The sequence below is a fragment of the Balearica regulorum genome, chromosome 22, assembly GCF_011004875.1.
Source record: "Balearica regulorum gibbericeps isolate bBalReg1 chromosome 22, bBalReg1.pri, whole genome shotgun sequence".
In the NCBI taxonomy this organism is placed as follows: Eukaryota; Metazoa; Chordata; class Aves; order Gruiformes; family Gruidae; genus Balearica; species Balearica regulorum.
In genome coordinates, this window is record NC_046205.1 from 3,785,649 (window position 1) to 3,798,101 (window position 12,453).

Below are 12,453 nucleotides of genomic sequence, written 5' to 3' on the forward strand. Positions count from 1 at the left end.
GGTATTTGCAAGCTGCCTGTGGCAGAGCCTCTTGTTTGTGGCAGGATGTGGACAGCAAGTGACAGAGGGGGACCCGGACGGACACGTGGGTGTCTCTGCATTTCTGAGCCTAGGGAGGTGACTGATTTCTCCCCGGACTGATGCCGGTGGGGTACAGGCCAGGCTGCGCATGAAGGGTTGGTGCTTGGTTTGGGGGTTTCTTTATTTTTTTAAGAGTTTGGTCAGGGGCCAGAAATACATCTCGGCGGAGAAAAGCCTCCAAATCCCCTATCCGATTGGAGCAGCAGAAAGAACGATGGTTGGCAGAACCTAATGATCCACATTGGGCTTCCAGGAACCCTGGCGCTCGCCCTCCTCCCCCTGCGAAGGTGCCAGTGGGTATCCGGTAGGTTTTGTGTACCCCCCGAAAGGCTGGAGCTGCTGGAGCAGGAAACCCCCTTGGCTGCTGGCTGGAGCTGAGACCGTGCGGCAGCACCTACCGAATCCGTCCTAGCCGCGGCTTGCAGCACCCGAATTTTCTTTGGCAATCCCTACCCGGGTTGTGCCAGCTGAGAGCCTGGGGCATCGGGCAGGATGCAGCCCGGAGGCAGCGCATCTGCAGGCGCCGCTCCCCAGCGTTGTCTTTATCGCTGCTACGGCAGGCGACCGCATCTTTGATCCGCTTCTCCCCCCCCCCCGGCCCCGCACCCTCCCACGTTCAGTCACACGCTCCCCCGGAGCCGCAGCGGGGAGGGAATGCAAAATATGCAATTAATTCTCTGTGCCTAAGGATTTTGCTGGTGCGATTCCCCGAATCGCCTCGCTTTTTGGCCGCCTCTAGACACGTCAGCACAGCGCGGCAAGGTAGGGCAGCTTGGGTTTGCCAGCGCGTGAAGAGGAGAACCCCGGATTTGTTGCGGTGACTGTAACAAGCCCTGCCTTGTTCCATCCTGGTGTGATCAACAGGACCGGGGCTTCTCTGCCTGCCGTGTCACCGCGTGGGAGGGATGTCATCGCGAGCTCTGCCCGGCTACCGTCAGCAAACGTGCTCCCGCTAGCTAGGCTAGCGAAGGGGCGATGGGATGTCCCAGTGGCCAGGGCACACCGGAAAAGTTCTTTCTTCTGATTCTTTGGTATAAATATTTCATGCGACCCAGGAAAGTCCCAGTGGGGGCTGTGCCGTGCACTCTGAACATGGGCCACGTGAATGGAAGTGGTGTATTAATTATTATGAAACAGCTCTGAGAAACAAATGCAGGTTGCCATGGAAGCACCAGCAGCGACAATGTCACCTCATTTTTAAGATGCTTTCAATGTTCCAAACACAATTTCCCTTCCCTTTCAAAACAGACAATGGCAAAATATCCCAGTGGAGGGGAGATGGGGCCGGGTCCGCAGGTTGTGCAAAATTTGATTCCCCTTTCTTACAGCTGAGACGTCAACTCCCTGCCTGAGCCGTGGGGAAAGGGCAGCGGGGGCCGCGGGTGCAGAAGCTGATCCGGGAGGTGAAGAAAAGCGCAGGCTGGAGATCGGGGAAATAGGCTGTTCCTTCCCCATCCAGAGATGTAAGGGCTGGGGATCCACAGGGCAGCCTGTCTTGTGCCCCCCCCTGCTCCTTGGGAGGTTTGGGGTGTACCGGGAGAAGAGTTAAACATTAAAGAGGGGTAGGAGAGGGACGCGGGAAGCCGTCTCGGAGGATTTGAATGGAATAAATTGAGGTTCTTGTGTGAGAGAGGAGATGAGGCGAGTGGTAATGCTGAGAATTGATAATGCTGATTTAATGAATGCAAAAATTCAAATTATGAAAAATACAATAGTAAACGCCTGGAAGCTGGGTTCTCCCTGCCCCTTTCAGTCATCCCTGTGAAGCAGAACGGTGACCTTTTAACCCCCGTTATTCTAATGAACCTTTTGTTGCCTGACTTGCCCCAGAAACCCGCCGTTTCAGCGCGCGTAGCCAGCACTGGTAAATCCGAAGGAATAACCGGTTGCAGCCGAGTCTCGGCTTGCCTGCTCTCAGCTCGTCCCACCCGCAGGCTACAGGCGCGCACATCTGGAGGCCTTTAACTCCTCGTGTGATGCCACCCGGAATGACGTCACCTCCGAGGCAGCATCCTGTGCGCTGACGGGTGTCGATAGCAGAGACGCGACGTTTGCCTTACTCTGCCCGCGCTTGTCCCGTAACGCGAACTGTCTCTGCCTTCGGCGCTGTGCTCGTTTCCATCCCGCGGTTAGTCTCTCGCTTCACGTTTGTTCTCTTGCGATTGCCCGATTTCTCGATTCCGTGGCCTCAGTTTTTTGGGGGGTTTCTTTGCTTAAAACCCTGCGCCGTTAGCCGCCTAGACGAGGGCCTTACGGATATTTCCACAGCGCTCAGATCGTAAGTAGGAATGGATTTACTGGACCCGTGCTGTTCAAAACTGGTGAGGGGAAAAAAAAAAAAGTTAAAATTTCATAGATTCCCAAGACTCAACGTGTCTGCTCTCTGAAAGTTTTCAGAGCAAGGATTTCTGCTGCCTTACAGGATTTTATGGAGACCCCCAATTGCTAACGCTGAGGGCAGAAAGTTTCACGCGGGAAGGTGAGGATCGTGGTCGGGGAGCCGGGGCTCTGGCGCTCGGACAGCTCGTGCTTGCGTGGAGGGGATTGTGTCCCTGTGTTTTTCACCCCAACCTGGAGAAGGGTTACTCCACCATTCATGATTGGCCTTAAAATCTCTCTCAGAGTAAAAAGGAACCCCGCAATCCACTGCGTGTTTGAAAAATTCACACGTACTCAAATAGAGTTACTAAAAAAATGCATTTTAACCAACTAGCTAATGACATAACTTAGCTCAGCCTGAGCTTTGTGTTACTTCTCGGACGAGGAGGTTTTACTCTAGGCCAAAACAAAACTCAAAACATAAAACCTTGCGATGTTTTTCGGTGACCTTGGATGACCACGTGCAGAAGGAAGCCAGCAATATTCTCACTGTTAAATCAAGCGATTGCGGATTTTGATTCTTTACCGAAAGGCAGCGATATGTCCCCGCAGTAACAGCGTGAGCCAGAGCCGAGCCAGCGGGCAGCAGGCGGGCATGGATGAAAAGTAAGTACTCTCCTTAGATTCATTTTAATTGCCACTGTATCTTATGATAACTGCTAAATCATCAGCCCCAAGAATAGCATTTGTGGTTATTAAAAGCATCCGTCAGTCCACTTAGCCGCTGTAGCTGGTGCTAACCTCGATCTGTCTGCTCGGTGCTCCCGCTGGGTTGACTTTGCACCTCTGCAATGAGAACCGGGGTGCGGATTTAAAGAGGAGGATGGCAGGCGGCGTCCGCCACGCCGGAAAGCAGAAGAAGCAGCACAGAGACTTAGAAATTCTCTTCGTGAAGGAAAAAAAAGAATAGAAAACTGATGCTCAAAAGTTTAGCCCTGCCAAGCCTCAGCCCCCACCTAAGAGAGCTGCGACGCTGCTCGCTGCGAACATGTTTCATTTGCGTCGGCGGCTGGCCGGTTGGCAGGATGGTTTCGAGGAGTCCCTGGCTGGAGTACGTGGTGAGGGAGCTGCACAGCCAAGCCTCTCGCCGGTCTTGGTTGTCTGGTGTCTGCCTGGCACGTCTCGTCGACCGCAGTGAGACTTAAAAGCTCCTGACGTTCCTTCACGAGCAATTTTAATGCTTTGGCAGCTGGGCTTCTCCCAGAGTGATGAAGATGGTGATCTCCTGATCCTAGAGAGCAAATGTTAGGCTGAAGCTCAGGAAAGGGAGGGAAAAAAAAAAAACAAACCTCCCAAAGCATCAAAGGGGACACAGATGGTCAAAAATGGATGGAGAGCACAGTTCCCTGGCAGGGAGCCTGTGGGCATTAATATGAAAGCAATTGTTCTGCAGATGCACAGCTCTTCTGATAAAGCACGTTCTAGCAGCTAATGGCAAGACGAGAGCCATTTAACTCAAGGACAGACAATACAGATTTTCCAGTACATTTCTGATGGATTTTTATAAATAATGAGGTTTGTGGGGTTTGTGTTTTGATGTTCGGGGGTGGGTGGGTTGTCTTTTTAAAAAAGCCTTCTTTCATTTGAGTTTAAAACAGGTTCCGTTCCCTTCCATCTCCAACCTTAACGTCGCTGAGAAGTCCGACTCAACGTCTGGATGCCGTACGAGTCTGCAGAGCCAGCAGGAAGCAGTTTTTAACAGCCTGAGCAGTCAATGCCTTTTCTGTCTGGTCCTCGCTTGCTGGCGGTGCCTGCGATGCTGTAATCAAGCCCGCTCACAGAGCCAGGCTGGGGTCAGCGGACGGATGGACGGACGGACGATGGGAAGCCAGGTCCAGCACCGAGCTCCTGGCAGCGGGAGGTTTTGGGCTTGCTCCTGACCCAGCCCTCCGGCGTGCGGCGAGGAAGAGCGCTGTGGCCTGAGAGAAAATGTCATGAAAGCCTGTACCTTGAACTCTTTCCATCGTTAATTAACCATGTAATCTCGCTCTTACGCAGCGCTCTTCATCAGTTTGTTTGTCTTGTTCTCTTCGTTTGGCAGATGGAGAAGCTAAAGCGCAGAGGACCAACGTTTTGGCCAATTGTCTTCCCTCAAACCCATCTGCAGAAGCCAAAACAAACCAAAGTTCCCCAAATGTCAAACCAGCGCGCTAACCACGAGGTAACACTGCTTCCGTCCTGTCCTCCCTATAAAATCTGATAAAATTAGTTCTTATTTCTCCCTTTGATTCCTCTTGAAGTGCTAGAGCGCTACAGTCGACTGATCCCCAAATGATTCCCCAACCTACCGCAAAAATTTGTGCCTCTCGCTCCGTGAAAGGGCACATCATTTGATGGCCGGTAAGTAGCACAGCGCGAGCAGAGCCGCAGCGACTGGAGCGCAGGGTCGGGGGATTTGACGCTCCTTTGCCAAGAACGGCTAACTGGGGCTGTAGTGGTCAGTCCCTGTGTCGGGCTCGCTGGTGCCCAGAGCATCCTTGGGGAGGAAGGTCTGTCCTCGCCACCACGACGCTCTAAATTCCTGCTTGCTCATACCAGCCACAGACCGAAGATGCATTTCTCACTGGGCTGGAGGAGAAGCAAAATTTCCCTTCTCATGCCCTGCACAGAAGCCAAGGATGTTTCCTCCAGCCTGGCACCCTCCACCCCCTCCTGCAAAGCGCACGCAGAACGCCGTTCCGAAACGCGACGTGATGCAATAGGAGCCCAGGTTTCTCGAGCACGGTCCCTCTTCGGCGACCGGAGAAAACCAACAATGGCAAAAGGTGCCCTTAAGGGTGTTTGCTTCCCAGAGGAATGCACTTAAGGGCTCCACGAAGCACGCTGACGTTATTAAAAGGATGTGCGTGGGGGAGCGCTCGTCAGCCCTAAGTGAAATTGATAAAAAGATGTTTTATGCAACAGGCCGTATTTAAATCTACGGGACGATTTAAGCTGCTTTGTAGGTAATAACATCTCTTTGATTGAGAAGCTGTGTTTTAAATATGGAATTAGTGAAAGCGAGCGTGGTGGTGACCCTGTTTTCAGGGAAGGCGCTGTGGAGCGACTTTAACCCTTCGGTGGCTTCCGTCTGATAAAGGACGAGCCCCACGGCTCTTTCCTGGCACGTCAGCAGTCTGGGTTTGGTCCCTGGCTGTTCTGGGGTGACTGCTCTCGGTTGGGAAGCACCGAATTGGAGAGGAGAAGTGCAAACACCCAGCTGCAGGTTTTTCGAGGGCTGACGGCAGAGGCACATCTCCGCCAGCCCAGCTCTGGAACCTTCTCCTGGCTAATTGCCTTCTGCCTGGGCAAGACCAGCCTCTGCTTCAGACGACTATCGCATTCATTATCGTTCCCTTTCCGAGCCGTCATCCAGCGTTACTGTTCCCTGCCTCGCTCCACCCCAGGTCTGGCTCCTTTTCAGTGCTCCCTTGATGCAGTCTGGCATCTCTCTAGGCAAGCGGTGTGATTGCTGCCACCTTCCCCTAGCGATATCCCTTTCTCGTCGTGCCCTTCTGCCTTGGCGCTCGATGCCATCAACTCAGTAATTAGCAGCTCATTGTAATTGAATTGTCAAAAGGAGCTTGCATCAGAGCTGAGCAAGTCGGCGGGGTTATTGCTGTCTCCTTTGGTCTTTTGTCATATTTTTTTTTTCTCTTCATCACTTTATCATTTATTAGTCGTGATCGCATCGAAGGATTAGCTCGGGAGCCTTTTGGGGCAGGTTCCGTGTCTCCGTACTCCTTCTGCAGCGCTGTGGGCAGCTGGAAACCTGCCCGGGGGGGGGGCTACGGTTTGCTGCCTGCGCTGGCTCCCAGCCTCTCTCCTCCTGCAAGCTGTGTGCTAAATCTCCCAAGGGACTGAGGGGGGGTGTTTCCAGAGGAGCTTCAAGTGAAGGGACTGAGGGGGGGTGTTTCCAGAGGAGCTTCAAGTGGCAGCAGACGTGCCGGGGGTCGTCCTGCCCAGCCAGGTAGAACCAGCTGCTAAAGCCGCAGCTGGGAAGTGCTGGAAGTGGCTGCTAAAAAGGGGCTGAAAAAGCTTTTGCCCCTCTCGGGAGCTGCCCTCATCCTCCTCTTCCCAGTCCCGCTCAGCCCGGACTGCGCTGCGTGTCCTGGTCCTGCTTTCAGCGCGTGCCAGGGGAGGGCTGGGTGCTGGGCACCTCCGCACCTCCGCCGGGACAACTCTCCGGCTCCTCCAGGCACAAAACTACGTACAAGCCTCTGATAGAGTGGGGGGGGAGGAAAAAAGACGGGAGCCTGGCACCGCTGCTGGCTGCAGTCAGCTACAAACCAACTTCTCTGCTGCTGCAACTCATCCTCTTGGCCATGAATTTTGGGTTTCCCTGTCGGCAGCAGCATCGGAGAATTTGCAGGGGAAAAGCTGCGCCGTGGCGGAGCGGGGCTGGAGCAGGAAGAAACACAACGCTGCAGATTCGCCAGGCCCCCGCTGAACGCCTGCTCTCCTCTCGTCCCGCTGCCACTTCCTACAAGATTTAATGCAGAGAGCTCGTAGAAAACGCCTTGCCAGAAATAAACACATTTTCCATCCATCTGGGAATCCCAGCAATCTCTGTTGATGCTCCTGCTCGTAGCCAAGCCACGAGCTTTCAAAACACCGTTGGGACCCATTTCACAGTAGCGTTTCCAAATAAAGCAGGCAGTTCTTACACAGCGGTTTGCAGGGCTGAGAGAGGGAGCAAAGCCACACGTCGTCTTGTTCGCAGGTGCTTTGACCTCTTTTTCCTGAGACTGTTTTGCAGCAATACTTCCGTTCTCCAGTCCCTTCATCTCCCCATTCTGGAATGCTCCAAAATTCCCCCGGGGAGATGGTGTTGCTGTTCAGCAGTGGCAGGGCTGCAGGGTGCGGAGGAGAAGAGCATCAGGACCCACAAACCGGTGAGAGTCGGGCACCCGGCTGCAAGGATGGCTCGGGCACGGCTGCTTTGCACGCCGGCAAAGTTTTCCGCCAAAGCTGGGCCCTTCCCAAAGGATTTAGGCTGACTTCCTAGCCAATTGACGTGCTGACTGTGGGCGAATCTGTGGAAAGCAGCTGGGAAGGTAGAAACGCCCGAGGGCTGGAGCAGGAGATGCGATCCAGGAGATGCTTTCTGTGCCGGTGGCTGGCAGGCCAGGACACGTCCCCTCGGTGCTCCTGCCTACGCAGGCGGATGTCGAATGCCCCGGGGGAACCTGTGAGGAGGGGGATACCTCACTGCCGAGATGGCAAGAGAGGTTGGAGAAGCATCGCTCCAAGGAACCGCTCGTGCGCCGGAGGTCAGCGGTGAGCCCGGTGCTCTCCTCCGGGGCTGGCTCAGGCAGGACACGGCTGTACCACCCCTTCCCTCGCCAGTGCCTGCTGAGAGCCTGAAGAAAGGCCCCGTGTCCTCTTGCAGCTGGGGCTAAAATGGGCCGTCAGAGCCTGCGGCACCCACGGCCCGGCTCTGCTCAGCTCGTGCTTTGGACGCAGAGCAGCCATCCGGCAATCGGTGCAGGCTCAGGGGTTAATGCACCGGGGTGGTGGCACTTCATCTGGTCCTGCTTTCAAGCAGCTGCTCTGCGGATACTGCGTCCCCCTGCACGCACATCAACTGTCCAGTGCCCCTACAAGCTTCTCAGCTGCTGTATTTCCTTCCTCATTAAAATTAAAACGCCCAGACCTATGTGTTTCAAAACCCTTTGTGTTCTTGCACTCACCTGTCCCTGCACTTCCAACCACCCAGGGAGGATTTGCTCAGGAGCAGAGGCCTCCGCTTTGCTGTTCGTTGCAGGAAGAGTGATCTGCTAAATGTCTGGAGGACAGGAGTGTGCTGGAAATAATCAATATTTTATGATACCTTCCCAGGCAGGCAGGCTGGGGGGGTTTACAGCCCGGAGGGAGAGGCACAGCCTGACCCGCAGCTCCCGGCAAGCGGAGATGCCGCGGTCAGAAACAACCAAATGTTGCGGGACTTCGGCAAAAGGGACTCAAACATTCCCGTCGCCTGCTGCGCAGCACCGGCTTCCTCTGGGATCGCTGAACGAACGGGAAAGACATTTCTCCCCGCAGCGGTGGGACCTGCTTTGATTTCGTGCAGCACCAAAGGAGCTCCCTCCTCCTGGACGGAAAGCCTGCTGGGCTCCGACATCCCCTCCGCAGGGTCAGCGGGAAAATCTCCCAGCCTGGCTGCACGAGCTTTGGGGGGTTCCCCTCTGTTTGGGGGCACCAGGGTATGCCTCAGGCTCGGCACTTTTGCTGCTACGGGGTAATTGCCCGTGTCCTGCTCCAGGTTCCCCAGGATGCCGACTCTAGCATCCGAGGAGAAGCGGATTCACCCGCCGTCGGCGGGTGCATGAAACTTGTAGGAGCTGGGGTGTCTGTGGGACCTCGTCGCTCTGCCCGGCAGGGGTGAAACCAGCTGCCGGATCCAGGAGCTGCTGGGGCGGACACGCCGGCACAGACGGCGGCCGCGTATCTCTTCCTCAAAACCACCACCTCATCCCTGAGGATACGACCCGTGGGTATTTTTTTGTATTCCTGAGCTTAGGCACCATCTTGCCTCTTTCACTGCAAGGTCAGACGGTCCGATCAGCTCCGCTCTTGAACCAGGATCAGCACCTGATGTGGCCGCGTACGTCGGGGCTGGAGGGGTGGCCAGTGACCCGACCCCCTGCAAGCCAGGGCTGATGGCCAGCGAGAGAAGAGCCAGGACGCAGCTCCCACATCGCTTCTCTCCAGCTGGAGCCTCTTAGCTGAGCACGCAGCTGAGGACTCGCCACCAGCGCCCTGCCGAACGCACCTCCCGCGTTACGCTGCATCCCAATTTACGTGTGATTAATTAAAACCTGTCAATCCCCTTGTTGCTATGGGACTGACATCTCCCCGCCTCCCCTTGGTTTTCACCTTTTTCTTTTGTTTGGTTTCCAACTCTTTGTTCTTTTATTTTTTTGCTCAGATGTGGTGGGAAAGCTGGGGCTGGGGAAGGGGGTGGGAAGGGGGAGCCGGAGTTTGTGATAGGAAATAATGGGCTTTTGTAAATACAGCGACAGCTTTTGCATGTGGCACAGCAGAAATAATCTGCTTTTGGTGGATCGGGAACCACGCAATTGGACTGAGGCTGCTGGAGGGGCTTCCCAGAAGAGAGGCAGCAGAAGGGACCCGGGACGTGCCGGGGGCGGGGGGAGCAGAGGGTCCCCGTTCTCGTGTGCTCTGCTGCGTCCCCACCGGCCGAGTCAGGCGGCCTGAGCACGCCATGACGTGAGGAGCCAGCATTTGGCACTAGCCCGTCTCAAATTAAAGCCACAAATCAAACCCCACGTTTGCTGTTGGGGTGCTCACGCCCTTGTCGCGTGGTGCTATTATTATCTGTCCTGGAAACAGCACCGTAAATAGCAGCAGGGCCTAACCCGTGCATTCGCTGCCCCAAGCTGCTCCCTGCGTGGCACATCCCAGCGTGGGAAGGGACCCCCCGGCGAGAGGCAATCCCTGGGGGCTGGGGGCACCAGGACCTTTCCCGGGGCGGCAGGGAGCCGGGATTAGCCCTGGGATGGGATGCACACAGAGCTAAAAGCAGCAGCGAGGGGCCGGTCCGGCTCGCTTTGGGAACGTTGGGAAAGGTCCTGCTGCTCTCAGTCCCCGGGGGAGAAGGACCCAGAGCCCGGCTGAATCCTTTGCGATGGCAGAGGCAGAACGGAGACCGTTCCTCCGCACCAGCGATGCTCAGGAGAAACCTGATCATCCCTGCTCCGGGGAGATCATTTTTCTGATGTCTTTCATCTTTGCTCAAGGACAGTTATCTTTTTTTTTTTTTTTTTTTAAGTTATTAACATGGAATTATCAATATCCATATTCTGGTTTGTTATACCTCTTAGCAGAGTTCAAAGCAGATAGAGTTCCAAAGAAAAGTAATCGATTCCATACAACCGAGAGCAGAATGACATTCGGCATCGAGTCAGAGCGTACGAATCAGCGCTATCGGAGGATGTAACGACGACTCGGGTACCAGCAGCCTTCGGAGGAGCGTGCAGTTCAGGGGCACGGGTGGACGTGTAGCTCTGCCGTATGGTCGGGAGACCGGCAGCCGCAGGAAAGGGCAGCTGGATGCAGAACAAACTGATTTCTCAGACGCACCTGGCATGGAACAGCCTGGAACCCAGCGTGCAGCCAGTTTAGCGAAAGAAAGGTCAGAGGGGAAGGCTGGGATTGCCACGCTGAATGCCGGAATAGTAGAAGCCACAGGGCTTAATTCTCCCTCTCGGCAAAGCATCCGGGCTTAGCTTAAGTTTTTTCCACTGCTAAAGGATCCAACCCAATTCTTGATAAATTCCTCCAATGGGCAATTATCCTCATTCTTAAAAAATAAAGCAAAAAAATCCCAACAACCCCCTCCAATCTATTCTGAGCTTAAACAAATTTATCCAGCTTCACCCTTCAGTAATTGGAGACGATCTCGTCGTCTCCCAGGTTCAAGAGCCTCTTTCGGTCAAGCTGCTGCTCCCCGTCCCGCTGCGCTCCGGGTACAGAGCGGGTGGATTCGCTGCCGGCCGAGTCCGTGGCGCTGCGTCCCGTCACGGGCTCTGCTCGAAGGCGAGGGAAGAGAGAATCGGGGTCCCCATCGCCGCTGAGCGCCGCACCTCTCGCACAGGGATCTCGAACCACTTTAACACGAGAAAATGATTTTTGCTTTGCAACTAGCGGTGAAAAATGAGAAGCCAGCAAAGGCCAAGATCGTTTTCCGGAAAAGGATTCGGTGACTTTTGAGAGCGGTCGGCGCCTGCCCTTCCCTCAGCTGAGACCGAGCGCTCAGCCCTGGGAGGGCCAAGCTCATCCGCCACGTGACCAGATTCCAGCAGTACTATTAAAAGCTCAAAAACCCGGAGTCAGCTCCTCCCCTGAGTCTAAAGATTTTTAAAAAAATGAAAAAAAAAAAAAAATAGTAGTCGGATTTCTCTGCTTGCTGTCTGGATTTTTTAACTGCTATTCTTCATATTTTCAACCACAAAAATCTCGAAACTTCATGTTTTAGTGGAAGGGAAGGCTTGTAACCTGGTAACATAACCCTAAGGGCTGGGTGTAAACCAACAAAGCTTGTAAAAACTGGCTGCTCCAAAAGCCACAAAACCCATCCAGAGCAAAACCGGGAAGAAAATGTGACCCTTGTTCTCTGGATGTACTCATCATGCAACGTTTATTGCTTTTTTTAACTTGCTGGTATCTTTTGAACTGCCCCAGCCCCGCCTGCCCCTTTTTCATGAGAAGGATGAAGGATGTTTTGTCGGGAAAGAAAACCCTAATGAAGTTTTGGCCCGGGTGGCCGGGTACCTCTCCCCAAAGGCAACGTGCAACACACACGGGTCTGGCAGGGGTGGCCCGGCTAGCGGGAACGATCTCGGCACACAACGAAAACAGCCTGGACTGGAGGGTAAGGAGATTATAAGGATTAAACAAGACGGAGAGAGATGTCTACAATTATTATTAGCTTCAAAATCTGCCCAAGCAGAGCAGCAAGGCACTGCCCATCTGTTGGTTTACGTCTACACGGCCTCGATGCACCTTAAATTTGATATTCTGGTACAACCTGAACGGAAAGCGACACCGGCAATAGCAAAACCTGGCAGCGGCAGTGCAGTGCTGGAGGTGTTGAAGCTGGCTGGGGGGAAGCAGCTGGGGAAGAAGGGCCCTGCAAAAAACCCAAAAAAACCCCCAAAAAACCCACAAAAAAAACCCCAAAACCAAAGCTTGGAGAGAGAGAAATAGCATCTTAAATGCGGTGCGGTAACAGGAGGGAGGACAGAGCCCGCACTGCTGGGCAGAGACAAAAGGCAACACAGAGTTTTCTTAAGGAGAAACTGAAAAACGGTTATAATTAAGGACACATTAAATTGAGCTGAGCGGTAATATTACATGAGGCGGTCGTGGCTTTTCGCCCAGGTCACGTTAACTCCTTCGGCATTCGTGTTAGAAATTCCCTTATCGACGTCTGCTGTAACCTGCCGGAGGAACGGTGCTGAGGGCTGCCGCAGCAGCCAAGGCTGGGAG

At 54.2% G+C, this 12,453-nt stretch overlaps 1 long non-coding RNA gene across 4 annotated transcripts; it reads left to right on the plus strand.

Moving 5' to 3' along the window:
• The first annotated feature begins 2,065 nt into the window (after positions 1-2,065).
• On the plus strand, positions 2,066-11,350 carry LOC142604797 (uncharacterized). 4 transcript variants are annotated; one of them, XR_012838635.1, is made up of 5 exons: positions 2,066-3,066; positions 4,059-4,400; positions 4,502-4,621; positions 10,290-10,597; positions 10,879-11,350. It is a non-coding gene; the product is annotated as an uncharacterized LOC142604797 (long non-coding RNA). The 4 variants fall into 4 exon arrangements; XR_012838633.1 differs by having other exon boundaries at positions 4,472-4,621; positions 10,290-11,350; XR_012838632.1 differs by having other exon boundaries at positions 10,290-11,350.
• The last annotated feature ends 1,103 nt before the right edge of the window (positions 11,351-12,453 follow it).